General features: G+C 43.4%; 1 pseudogene; it reads right to left on the bottom strand.

The window, feature by feature from the left end:
• Positions 1-4,644: 4,644 nt before the first annotated feature.
• Positions 4,645-4,763, bottom strand: LOC143989895 (5S ribosomal RNA; annotated as a pseudogene).
• Between the last annotated feature and the right edge of the window lie 7,989 nt (positions 4,764-12,752).

Consider the following 12,752-nt stretch of genomic DNA (forward strand, 5'->3'; position numbering starts at 1 on the left):
AATAAAATGGATAAAGGCAATACAATATTTACTGCCATCAATATTGCCTACACCATTTCCTTTCTGCCCTTGGCAGCTTTCTTGTTGATCTTCTTACGGATGTCGTTCAGAAGTTCTACAAATCTTGATACGGCTTGATTGGCAGAAGGATCGTCCAGGCATCTTGGTTCCATGGAGATATGCCTTGCAAACTTCTGGATGCTATCCAGATGGTTGATCGCAGTGGATTGGCTGACTCCAGAGGCTTCCAGTTGATTGAAGAAATCGACGGTCCTTTCTGGCTGTCCACGAAGTACAGGTACCTGGTCACAAAGTTCACCTAAAAATGGATAATAAAAACATCTTAAAGTGCTTCCAAAGGCTGCATTTTGTTTTTACCATAATGCTTTCTCTGCATTGAAATAAACAACATGTGTAGCTCTCCCCAGCCACTCCTAAAATTACATGAGCCCCATCTAGATCCAGCGCTGTGCACATTGGCTCTCTCCCTTCTTTTAGGCTCAGTGACAGAAGTGAGAAGTGTGAAGGGGGCCTTAGGCTCGATTCACATCTATGCATGTTGCTTTTGAGCGTTTTTGCAGTGCTTTTTGCATTTTTGGACATGCGTTTTTGCCGCTTTTTTTTTTCTTCACTGTGGTGAAAAAACAAAAACAAAAAAAAAACCTGCAAATCGCAGTAAAAATGCAGTGCTTGCGTTTTTTGATGCAGCTCCATTGAATTCTATTACATGAAAAAACGCTGCATTTTTGCATGAAAAAAATGCCCCGCCCTTTCCAAAAATGCAGAGGCACAAAAATGCATTGATGTGAACAAAATGCATCAAAAAACGAGTTAGTGTGAATCCAGCCTTAAAATCCATTATATTTTATTTAGAAATTTCCTCTAAATGACTATAGATGCAGCCTTGTGGTTACATTAGATGGTTTAAATGGTCTAAAGATGTGCATTGAAAAATGCTAAATACACCTGCAATATGCAAACTGCAACCTGCACAAGTGTGAATCAGACCTTGGACAGATTTAGAAGCTGCAGTGTGCATGGGCACTTAGGCTGGATTCACGCCTGTGCAATTTGGAGATTTGTACTACAGAACGTGTTCCATATGAAAACATGTTAAGTTGGCTGTAGTGAAAATCTGCAGAATGCAAAAAGCACAAAAAATGCATAGGTGTGAATCAAGCCTTATAGCTTATGAAGAAAAAACTATCCAAGGAAAAACCCTTACCTTTTTTTTTTATGTATAGGTTTTGCTTGCAAAAGCTTTCTTCTGTCTCCCAGGATGACAGTTTTTCAGACAAGAGATTGGCAGCATTTTTTTTTTAATTTGGAGCACTGGCCTTTACTTGTGACCAGACAGTGAACCCTAACTTGTTACAATGTTGTATCCTCCTATCAGGACAGGTTTTGGACTTTTAAACCCAGGTGACTCTGTGCTGTTTCTTAGGCCGCGTACACACGGGCGGATTGTCTGTCCAACTTAGTCCGCTGAACCGTGTTTCAGCGGACAATCCGCTCGTGTGTGGGCTTCAGCAGGCTTTTTCAGCGGACTGTCTGACGAACAAAGTCTTACGGAATTTCCGAAATTTTGTCCGTTCAAACTTGGTTTTGTCCGTCCAAAGTTGGTTTTGTCCGTCCAAAGTTGGTTTCAGCGGACAGTCCGCTCGTGTGTAGGCAAGTTGGACGGACTAAGTATGGCGCATGCTCAGAAAGGATTTACACGGCCGAAGGTTGCATTGCAGTGTATAGGACGTCATTTTTCTAGTCCTGTCGTACGTGCTGTACACGTCATCGCGCACGCTTTCAGCGGACTGTCTGCTCATCGTGTGTGGTCAAGTCCGTTCATGCAAATTTTGAACGGACTGTCTGTCGGATTGTCTGACGAACTTAGTTGGCCAGACAATCCGCCCGTGTGTACGCGGCCTCACTTTCCATTTTGGATTTTATCTAGAGTGGACTGAATTTATCAGAGTCTGTGACCAGATCATCCAGTGCGTTGGAAGAAGTGAATATCAAGTCACATTCAGGCATGTACACCACTTTCATGTTGTGAAGTTTGTCAGTCACTAGAGAGGTGACATGTGGGCTTATTTTTGAAGTGCAGTTTGCCGCTTTTGTAAGCTTGCGTGATGCTGTCTATTGGTGAATGAGGGATTTATCTGGAAAGTTGGTTTGCAGGGTTTCTTCTTCCTTTTTTATTTTTCAATGTTATATACTTAGAATGCAAGGGTAGAGCATACTGCTGTATACTCTATATTGTGTAGTATGTGATCTTTAATGCAAACATCTTGCATTCTGTAGTTTTTCTGTATTGTAAGCACATTTAAGCTTGCCATACACTGTACAATGTGATTTTACAACCTTCTTTAGAACTACCAGAAACTATACGGTGCAAGTGACTGTCCATTTGTGTTCTTTCGCATAGTTTTATTCAAGCCCTACACATGGTGTTTTTTTTGTTTTTTTTTACTTTAAAGCGGTAGTAAACCCGCTATTTTTATTTTATTTTTTTAACACCTGCAAAGCAAAAGGCATAATGAGCTAGTATGCACCGCATACTAGCTCATTATGAAATACTTACCTTAGAACGAGGCCCCGACATGTGGCACGATCCACGCCGAGGGAGCTGACATGCTCCCTCTGCGTTTCTTCCGGGTATCGTGGCTCCGGCGCTGTGAGTGGCATGCGCGCGGGAGATTACATTCCGGCCGGCCGGACACTGCCGGATTTTCAGGCCGAGAATCCCCTCGTGCGCATGCGCCGCTGCAGTCAGCGGCGCATACCGAGGGGAATATCTCCTAAACCGTAAAGGTTTAGGAGATATTTTTTTTTACCTACAGGTAAGCCTTATTATAGGCTTTCCTGTAGGTAAAAGTTAAAAAAAAGAGTATACAACCACTTTAACATGCAGGTTGAAGGAGGGAAAAGCGGATCCCCCCCCCCCATTCACACATTTCTCTTTGGATGGGGTAATCTTTCCCACTGTGGCATTGCAGTATGACAGTGGGCTGTTTTCAAATTACTAGTGTTGTCAGCTATAGCCACACTGATCATTGGGCAAAATTGTCTGGTTGTACACAAGTCATCCAATAGATCAACTTCTGTACAACCAGCCAGCCTATACATGGATCAAAATTCAGCCATTCCTGCTAAACAAGCAGAATTTTTTGACTCCATGTACAGCCAGACTAACTCTAAAGCACAACCTCTGTACAATCAGATTGTCTCTTGAATGGCCAGCTGAAAATGCAAAAGATTTTAGTGTCTCTTGTCAATAACAGTCCAGGTGATAGAGGGGCTTATTTTGAAGTGCAGATACCCAAGTGTATCTTTCAGTTTACTGTAAGTTGGCGATTATGTTCTATTTGTGAATGAAGCATGAGGGAAATTGATTTGCTGTGTTCCTTATGTTTACTGTATTAAGACACTACAGATTAGGGAATATGCCAGGGACTTGTATCCTATTTGAGATCTTGACTTCAACCATAACAAAAACGCATTGCATAGATCTAGTTTTTCTGTCTTGTTATGCACATTTACGGTGGTCATACACTATACAATCTCCTTAAGACCCCTTTCACACTGAGGCAGTTTTCAGACATTTTAGCATTAGAAATGGCCTCTAAAAAGTGCCTGGAAACTGCCTTCCATTCTGTGCATTGTGTGCTTTCACACTGGGGCAGTGCACTTGCGGTATGTTAGAAAAATTCCTCCAAGCAGCATTTTTGAGCGGCTTGGAAGCACTGTATTTAGCGCTTTCAAAATGCCCCTGCCCATTGAGTAGGTGGGGCTTTTTACTTTTTCTACCTTTCCATTTTTAAATGCAACGCATAAACAGAGTGATCCTCGCTGAGCTAGCAGTCTGTCAAAATGGACATGCCATGTGTGAAAGGCACCTAACATTAATAATGTACTATCAGCCTTAAACAAAACTTCATTAAATAGGTATGATGGTTTTAAAAATGTGAGCCACCATCACCATGTGCATTGCTGCTGGAAATGACAAAGGGCCATGTAACTTTGTTTAAAAAAAAAAAAAAAAAAAAAAAAGCCCACATTCACATTGAGTCGATTTGACTATTGCCGGCAATGGCACCGTCCAAATTGGTGCAACGCCGACTTTGTGGCAATGCACTGATTACCAAAAGTAATGCCTGTACTACTTTTGGCGACTTCAAGGGTGATTTGAAGGGATTTATTTGTATGAACCCACATAAATGTCTGTAAAATCACCCCAAAGTCTGACTGCATGCAGTTTTATGCATTATATGCATACACAGTGTTTTCCATGTATTCCAATGGCTCTAGTTCATACCAGTGCAGTCAGTTCCAGTCAGTTTACCATGCAGAAACTGACGAACTGACTGCATTGGTGTGAACTAGAGCTATTGGAATACATGGAAAATGTATTAGATAAATATGCTTTTTTAGCGCAGAGAAAATCACACAGAACGGCATCTGGTGTGAACTGGCCCTAAGCCTAGGTTCACACTGCTGCAATGTAGGAACAAGTGCAATTCCAGCATTTGTTCCCACATTGCTCCTCTCCCACAGGCAGTTTACACTGGCTTTCTTATGTGTGCTGGGGAGCTTTGACCCCCTCTGGAATTGAATAATATATATATTTGGGAAAACAAAACAAAAAAAAGCCTACGCCACCTGGTATTCCCAGGCGGCATACCATCCATGTACTAACCAGGCCCGACCCTGCTTAGCAACCGAGATCAGATGAGATCGAGCGCATTCAGGGTGATATGGCCGTAGGCGATCTTGCTAGGTATGTAATCAGGGCACTGATAATCTGTGCCCAATTACAATTGAGTGCCCACCAGTGCCAGCAATCAGTGGCCAATAGTGTTGCCAGTCAGTGCTGGCTATCAGTGCTGCCCATCAATGCTCATCACTGCTCATCACTGCTGCCCATCAATGCCGCCCATTAATGCCCACCAGTGCCAATAATGATGCCAGTCAGTGCTGTCTATCAGTGCTGCCCATCAGTGCCAACAATCAGTGCCCACCAGTGCCACCCATCAGTACTACCATATATACTCGAGTATAAGCCGAGATTTTCAGCCTCTTTTTTGAGGCTGAAAGTGCCCCCCTCGGCTTATACTCGAGTCATCGCTGTCTGCCTGCTCGATCAGCGTATCGAGCAGACAGACAGCGGCCATTCTAACATTCAAACGCCGCGCCTCCGCCTTCGCCTGTGATAGGCGGAACACTGAATTTCCCAGCAGCCTGTGTTCCGCCTATCACGGACATCGTCTCATCCTCGTACTACGGACGAGGATGAGACGATGTCCGTGATAGGCGGAACACAGGCTGCTGGGAAATTGAGTGTTCCGCCTATCACGGACATCCGATAGGCGGAACACTCAATTTCCCAGCAGTCAGTGGGAAATTGAGTGTTCCGCCTATCACCGACGGAGGCGCGGCTTTTGAATCCTAGAATGGCCGCCGACGAAGAGCTGAAGGACGGAGGCTCGGCTCGGGACGGGCCGGGCCGGGCCGGGACGGGACGCAGGCTGGACGGGACGCAGGCTGGACGGGACGCAGGCTGGGCGGGACGCAGGCTGGACGGACACAGGCTGGACAGACACAGGCAGGCTGGACACAGGTAGGCTGCACGGACACACACACACACACACACACACACACACACGGATGCATGGACACACACACACACACGGATGCATGGACACACACACACACACACACGGATGGATGGACACACACACAGGGATGGATGGACCCACAGGGATGGACGGACACACAGGGATGGACAGGCATGTCTCACCCTCGGCTTATACACGAGTCAATAATTTTTTCCAGTTTTTTGGGGGTAAATTGGGGGCCTCGGCTTATATTCGGGTCGGCCTATACTCGAGTATATACGGTACATATCAATGCCATCTATCAGTGTCCATAAGTGTGGCATATTCGTGCCTCCTCATCAGTGCAGCCTCATCAGCACCCATCAGTGAAGGATAAAAATTACTTATTTACAAAATTTACTGACAGAAACAAAAAAAAAATTTTTTCAACATTTTTTGCCTTTTTAAAATTTCTTTTAGGAAAAAAAAAAAACAGGAGTGATTAAATGCCACCAAAAGAAAGCTCTATTTGTGTGAAGAAAATGATAACAATTTCACATGGCTACAGTGACAGCACTGAAAGCTGAAAAATGGCCTGGGCAGGAAGGGGATGAAAGTGCCTGGTATTGAAGTGGTTATGGACCCTGCTTTGTGCACTGGTCCAAATCATTTGGTGGAGGGGGGGGGGATCATGGTTTGGGGTCGTTTTTCAGGGGTTGGGCTTGGCCCCTTTAGTTCCAGTGAAGGGAACTCTTAAGGTGTCAGCATACCAAGACATTTTGGACAATTTCATACCCCCAACTTTGAAGGAACAGTTTGGGGATGGCGACTTACTGTTCCAACATGACTGTGTACGATATATACAGGGGCAAAGTGGCTCCTCTGCACAGAATCACATACCTGTAGGTGCCCTCAACAACCCCATTTCCGCTGTAATTGGACACAGAGGGAGGCAATCAGTGGGTCCAGCAGATGAGATCCGATCGTTCCCAAGAAAGACAGAAAGGTGATCTACCTATGTAAAGCAGGCAGAGCGCCGTTCTGTGAGGAGCGGAGACAGTGATCCTGTGTTTCTCAAAACAGGAACATGGATCTCTGCCTTCCACAGTACAAGCACCTCCCCCACACAGTAAGCACTCCCTAGACCAGTGATGGCAAACCTTGGCACCCCAGTTGTTTTGGAACTACATTTCCCATGATGCTCATGCACTCTACAGTGTAGTTGAGCATCATGGGGAAATGTACTTCCAAAACATCTGGAGTGCCAAGGTTCGCCATCACTGCCCTAGGAACACATTTAACCCTTTGATCACCCCTTGATGTTAACCCCTTCCCAGCCAGTGTCATTAGTACAGTTACAGTGCATATTTTTAGCACTGATCACCATTGACCACTTCAGCCCCGCAAGGTTCACTTTCGCTTTCTTTTGGTGCTATTTGATCACCTCTGTGGTTTTTATTTTTTGCGCTATAAACAAAAAAAGACCGACAATTTTGAAAAAAAAAAAAAAACTTTCTGCTATAAAACATATCCAAAAAATTTAAGAAATCTAATTTCTTCATCAGTTTAGGCAAATATGTCGTCTTCTACATATTTTTGGTAAAAAAAATCCCAATAAAACGTATATTGATTGGTTTGAGCAAAAGTTATAGCTTCTACAAACTAAGGAATATTTTTATGGAATTTTTATTGATTTTTTTAACTAGTAATTGTGGCAATCTGTGATTTTTAGCGGGACTGCAACATTGTGGCAGACAGATCAGACACTATTGACATTTTTTGGAGACCAGTGACACCAGTCCAGTGATCAGTGCTAAAAATATGCACTGTCACTGTACTAGTGACAGTGGAGGGGAAGGGGTTAACATCAGGGGCGATAAAAGGGTTAAACTTGTTCCCTAAGGGGTGCTTTGCAACTGGGGGGGTTGCTGTGACTGGGGAAAGAAAGAGATCAGAAATACAAGAACGCTATCTTACCCTCACAGATTGGCAATCTGCCTTGTTTACATAGGTAGACTGGAAGCGGTTAATTCCACTGGTCCCCAAAAAAAGTGTCAAAAGTGGCACTTAGTGTCCGAATTATCCACCATTTACTTATTTATTTTTTTACCAAAAATATGTAGCAGAATACATATTGGCCTAAATTACTGAAGAAATTTTTATTTTTTTCCATTTTTTTTTTATTGGATATGTTTTAAAGCAGAAAATTTGATTTTTTTTCCCCCCAAAATTGTCAGTCTTTTTTTGTTTTATATTGCAAAAAAAAATGAATAAAAAAAAAAAAACAAAAAAAAAAACGCAGAGGTGATTAACCACTTAAGGACCGCCGTATTGCCATTGTACGTCAGCACAATAGCACAGGCAGGCACAATCACGTACATCTACGTGATTGCCTTCCAGCGGGTGGGGGGTCCGATCGGACCCCCTCCCGCTGTTTACGGCGGTCCGATTCGGTCCAGGAGCGCTCCGTGATGAGGGGATGGCCGTTGGTTTTCGGCCACCCCCTCTGGATCGCTCCTGGCCAATGAGAAGCTTCCTCCCCTGTGTATTGTTTACACAGGAAGGAGGAAGTGATGTCATTCTCCTCGGGGCGGTCTTTTTGACCGGACTACGAGGAGAAGAGTAAAAGTAAGTGTGCACCAACACTACACTGACATGTAGGTACACACAGGCACACAAACTGATCACTGCATTAGTGTTGCTACAGTCGCTAGGTAGCTAGTTATTTTTTTAGGTTCACCGCCAGGTTTTTATAGCGCTAGGTACCCCGATATACTACCCAATAATGATTTTAACCCCCTGATTTCCGCTAGTTAACCCTTTCACCCCCTTTTGCCAGTGTCACTAAGCGATAATTTTTCTGAACGCTGCATCAGTGTCGCTAGTGTCGCTAGTTATTTTTTTAGGTTCACCGCCAGGTTTTTATAGCGCTAGGTACCCCAATATACTACCCAATAATGGTTTTAACCCCCTGATTGCTGCTAGTTAACCCTTTCACCCCCTTTCACCAGCGATCACAGTATAAGTGTCACTGGTGACGCTGGTTAGCCAGTTAGTTATTTAGGTTCCCCGTCAGGTTTTTATATAGCGCCAGGGACCCCCATATACTACCTAATAAAAATTTGAACCCCCTGATTGCCCCTAGTTAACCCTTTCACCACTGATCACCGTATAAGTGTTACGGGTGACTCTGGTTAGTTTGTTTTTTATAGCATTTTATATTCAAATCCGGAAGGCAGTGCTTGGTTTTCGGGGTCCCGTACGTGGCTAGGCTCCCAAAAAGTCCCCCACATGTGGTATCCCCGTACTCGGGAGAAGCAGCAGAATTTATTTTGGGGTGTAATTTGACTTCTGCCCATAGCATGTGTGAGCAATATATCATTTAGTGACAACTTTGTGCAAAAAAAAAAAAGTTTGTAATATTCCCGCAACTTTTGGCAAAATATAAAATATTCCATGGACTCAACATGCCTCTCAGTAAATAGCTTGGGGTGTCTACTTTCCAAAATGGGGTAATTTGGGGGGGTTTTGTGCTATTTTGGCATTTTATGGACTTCGAAACTGTGATAGGTAGTGAGGAGTTAAATCAAAAATTTGCACCCTTAGAAATCCTGAAGGTGGTGATTGGTTTTCGGGGTGCCGTGCGCGACTAGACTCCCAAGAAGTCCCACACATGTGGTATCCCCGTACTCAGGAGAAGCAGCAGAATGTATTTTGGGGTGTCATTTCACATATGCCCATAGCATGTGTGAGCAATATATCATTTAGTGACAACTTGGTGCAAAAAAAAAAAAGTTTGTAATATTCCCGCAACTTGTGGCAAAATATAAAATATTTCATGGACTCAACATGCCTCTCAGTAAATAGCTTGGGGTGTCTACTTTCCAAAATGGGGTCATTTTGGGGGGTTTTGTGCTATTTTGGCATTTTATGGCCTTCGAAACTGTGATAGGTAGTGAGGAGTTAAATCAAAAATTTGCACCCTTAGAAATCCTGAAGGTGGTGATTGGTTTTCGGGGTGCCGTGCGCGACTAGACTCCCAAAAAGTCCCACACACGTGGTATCCCCATACTCGGGAGAAGTAGCGGAATATATTTTGGGGTGCAATTCCACATATAACCATGGCATGTGTGAGCAATATATCATTTAGTGACAACTTTTTGTAAAAAAATTATTTTTTTTTTGTCATTATTCAATCCCTTAGGACAAAAAAAATAAATATTCAATGGGCTCAACATACCCATCAGCAATTTCCTTGGGGTGTCTACTTTCCAAAATGGGGTCATTTGGGGGGGATTTGTACTGCCCTGCCATTTTAGCACCTCAAGAAATGAGATCGGCAGTCATAAATTAAAAGCTGTGTAAATTCCAGAAAATGTACTCTAGTTTGTAGACGCTATAACTTTTGCGCAAACCAAAAAATATACGCTTATTGACATTTTTTTTACTAAAGACATGTGGCTGAATAAATTTTGCCCTCAATGTATGACTAAAATTTAGTTTATTCGATTTTTCTTATAACAAAAAGAAGAAAATATCTTTTTTTTTCACAATTTTCGCTCTTTTTCCATTTATATCGCAAAAAAAAAAAATCGCAGAGGCAATCAAATACCATCAAAAGAAAGCTCTATTTGTGGGAAGAAAAGGACGCAAATTTCGTTTGGGTGCAATATTGCATGACCGCGCAATTACCAGTTAAAGCAGCGCAGTGCGAAATTGCAAAAAGACCTCTGGTCCTTAAGGTGTTTATTGGTCCGGAGCTGAAGTGGTTAAATACCACCACGAGAAAGTTTTATTTGTGGGGAAAAAAAAAACGAAAAGGACAATATTTGGGCATGACGTCGCTCTTACTGTATGCAAATTTGCGTTCGTGGCATGAAGGGGTTACTTTTTTTTTTAGAATGGGCGTTTGGCTTTTTAGTGATAACAACCTAAGGCGTTCGAGAGGGGACGTCCAACCCCCCCTCCCGCCGCTCTTCCTGTCCCACTGGTAGACCTAAGCCACCAGTCGGCACGTCCGCCGCCTAGGCTGAGACCTGAACAAAGCCAGATTTGGTTTGGATCGGATCTCCGGTGTGAAATCCCAATGGCACCGATTTATTTAAAAAAAAAAAGAACAGTATTCAGAATCGCTGATTTTGGCTTTTTGAATACTTGTAAGTGCAAAAGAAGGGTCTTTTAGACCCCTGATCCCTCCATAAAGAGTACCGGTCACATGCCTATTACTGTCACAAGAGATATTTACATTCCTTGTGACAGCAATAAAAGTGATCAGAATTTTATTTATTTTTTTAAAGGGACAATGCAAAAAAAGAAAACAGAAAAGAAATAAGATTTTTTTTTTTTTAAAGCACCCCCTCCCGTCTTCGCATGCTTGCGCAGCAAAGAAAACGCATACGTAAGTCACGCTGCATATATAAATGGTGTTCAAATCACACGTGAGGTATTGCCACAATCGTCAGAGTAAGGCCGCGTACACACGCGGGGACTGTTCGCTCAACTTTGTCCGCTGAACAGTGTTTCAGCGGACAGTCCGCTCGTGTGTGGGCTTCAGCGGACAGTTTGACGAACAAAGTTTTTCGGAAATCCCGAAAAACTGTCCGCTGAAACTTGGTTTGAGCGGACAGTCCCCGCGTGTGTAGGCTTGTTCGTCAAACTAAGTTTCGCGCATGCTCAGAAAGAATTTATACGCCGAAGGTTGCATTGCAGTGTATAGGACGTCGTTTTCTAGTCCCGTCGTACGTGCCGTTCACGTCATCGCGCAGGGTTTCAGCGGACTGTTCGTTCGTCGTGTGTGGCCAAGTCCGTCCATGCTAATTTTGAGCGGACTGTCTGCTGAAACTGTTTGACGAACAAAGTTGAGCGAACAGTCCCCACGTGTGTACGTGGCCTAAGAGCAATAATACTAGCACTAGATCTCCTCTGTAACTCTAACCTGGTAACCTTTACATTATTTTTAAAAGCGCTGCCTATGGAGATTTATTAGGTACCTTAGTTTGTCGCCATTCCAGTAATGTTCACAAGCATGACATGTTAGGTATCTATTTACTTGGCGTAACATCATCTTTCACATTATAGAAAAAAATTGGACTAACTTTATGGGGTTTTTTTTCATAAAAGTGTATTTTTCCCCCCCCAAAAAATGTGTTTGAAAGAGCACTGCGCAAACATCATAAGACAAAAACAAAACAATTTCAACGATCACCAATTTATTCGCTAGGGTCTCTACTAAAAAATTATATATATATGTGTTAATGTTTGAGGGTACCACGTAATTTTCTAGCATAAAAAAAAAACAGATTTTAACATGTAAGCAACAAATGTCAGAAATAGGCTTCGGGATAAAAGGGTCAAAGTAACGCAGTGCCATATCGCAAAAAAATGGCCTGGTCATGAAGGGGGGTAAACATCACATACATTAACGTGTATATATAACACATCCTAATACACAGGGGTCAAGGAGGCCTGAAGATAATTTAGTTACACACAGCATTTGGCAAAACTCTCCTCCAAAGTAAATTTACAAGTAGCACCGTAGTATTGTACATTAGACTGTAGCAATGTAGAAATTTCATCATTAACTACTAGCCGATATACGTCAGCATAATGGCAGCAGTGGGCAATTGGGTGTAACTGCACATCCCCTTTAACTGTATGGGCTAGCGCGCACAGCATGACCGTGCCCGTGGAACTGGCAAACGCGATACAAATCTAACATTGTCATACCTTCTTGATGTCAGGTAGCCATTGTACCCTTAGGCTCGGTTCACACAGGGGCGACTTGTCCAGGCGACTTTGCCACCTGACAAGTCGCACCCCGTTCTGTACTACGGAACCGTTCTAATAGGAGCGACTCAAGTCGCTCCGACTTAGAAAAAAGGTTCCTGTACTACTTTTGCGGCGACTTTGGGCGACTTGCATTGACTTCTATACAGAAGTCGTTTTGCAAGTCGCCGCAGAGGTCGCGGCAGGTCGCGGCGCTGCAAGTCGTGCCGCCTACTGTGTGAACCGAGCCTAAGACAAACTGAATGTGAGGATCCACCTTCTCCAACACATCCCTGAATCAGTGAGTGAGCATCTGATTCATTACTGGTGTTGCTGTTGCTAAGGTTAACCCTATAACCCAGCACAATGTTCTGCCAGATTTGTTTCTAGGTCTTA

This window comes from Lithobates pipiens, unplaced genomic scaffold (genome assembly GCF_037356315.1).
Source record: "Lithobates pipiens isolate NorthernLeopardFrog02 unplaced genomic scaffold, aLitPip1_a1.2 Scaffold_1, whole genome shotgun sequence".
In the NCBI taxonomy this organism is placed as follows: Eukaryota; Metazoa; Chordata; class Amphibia; order Anura; family Ranidae; genus Lithobates; species Lithobates pipiens.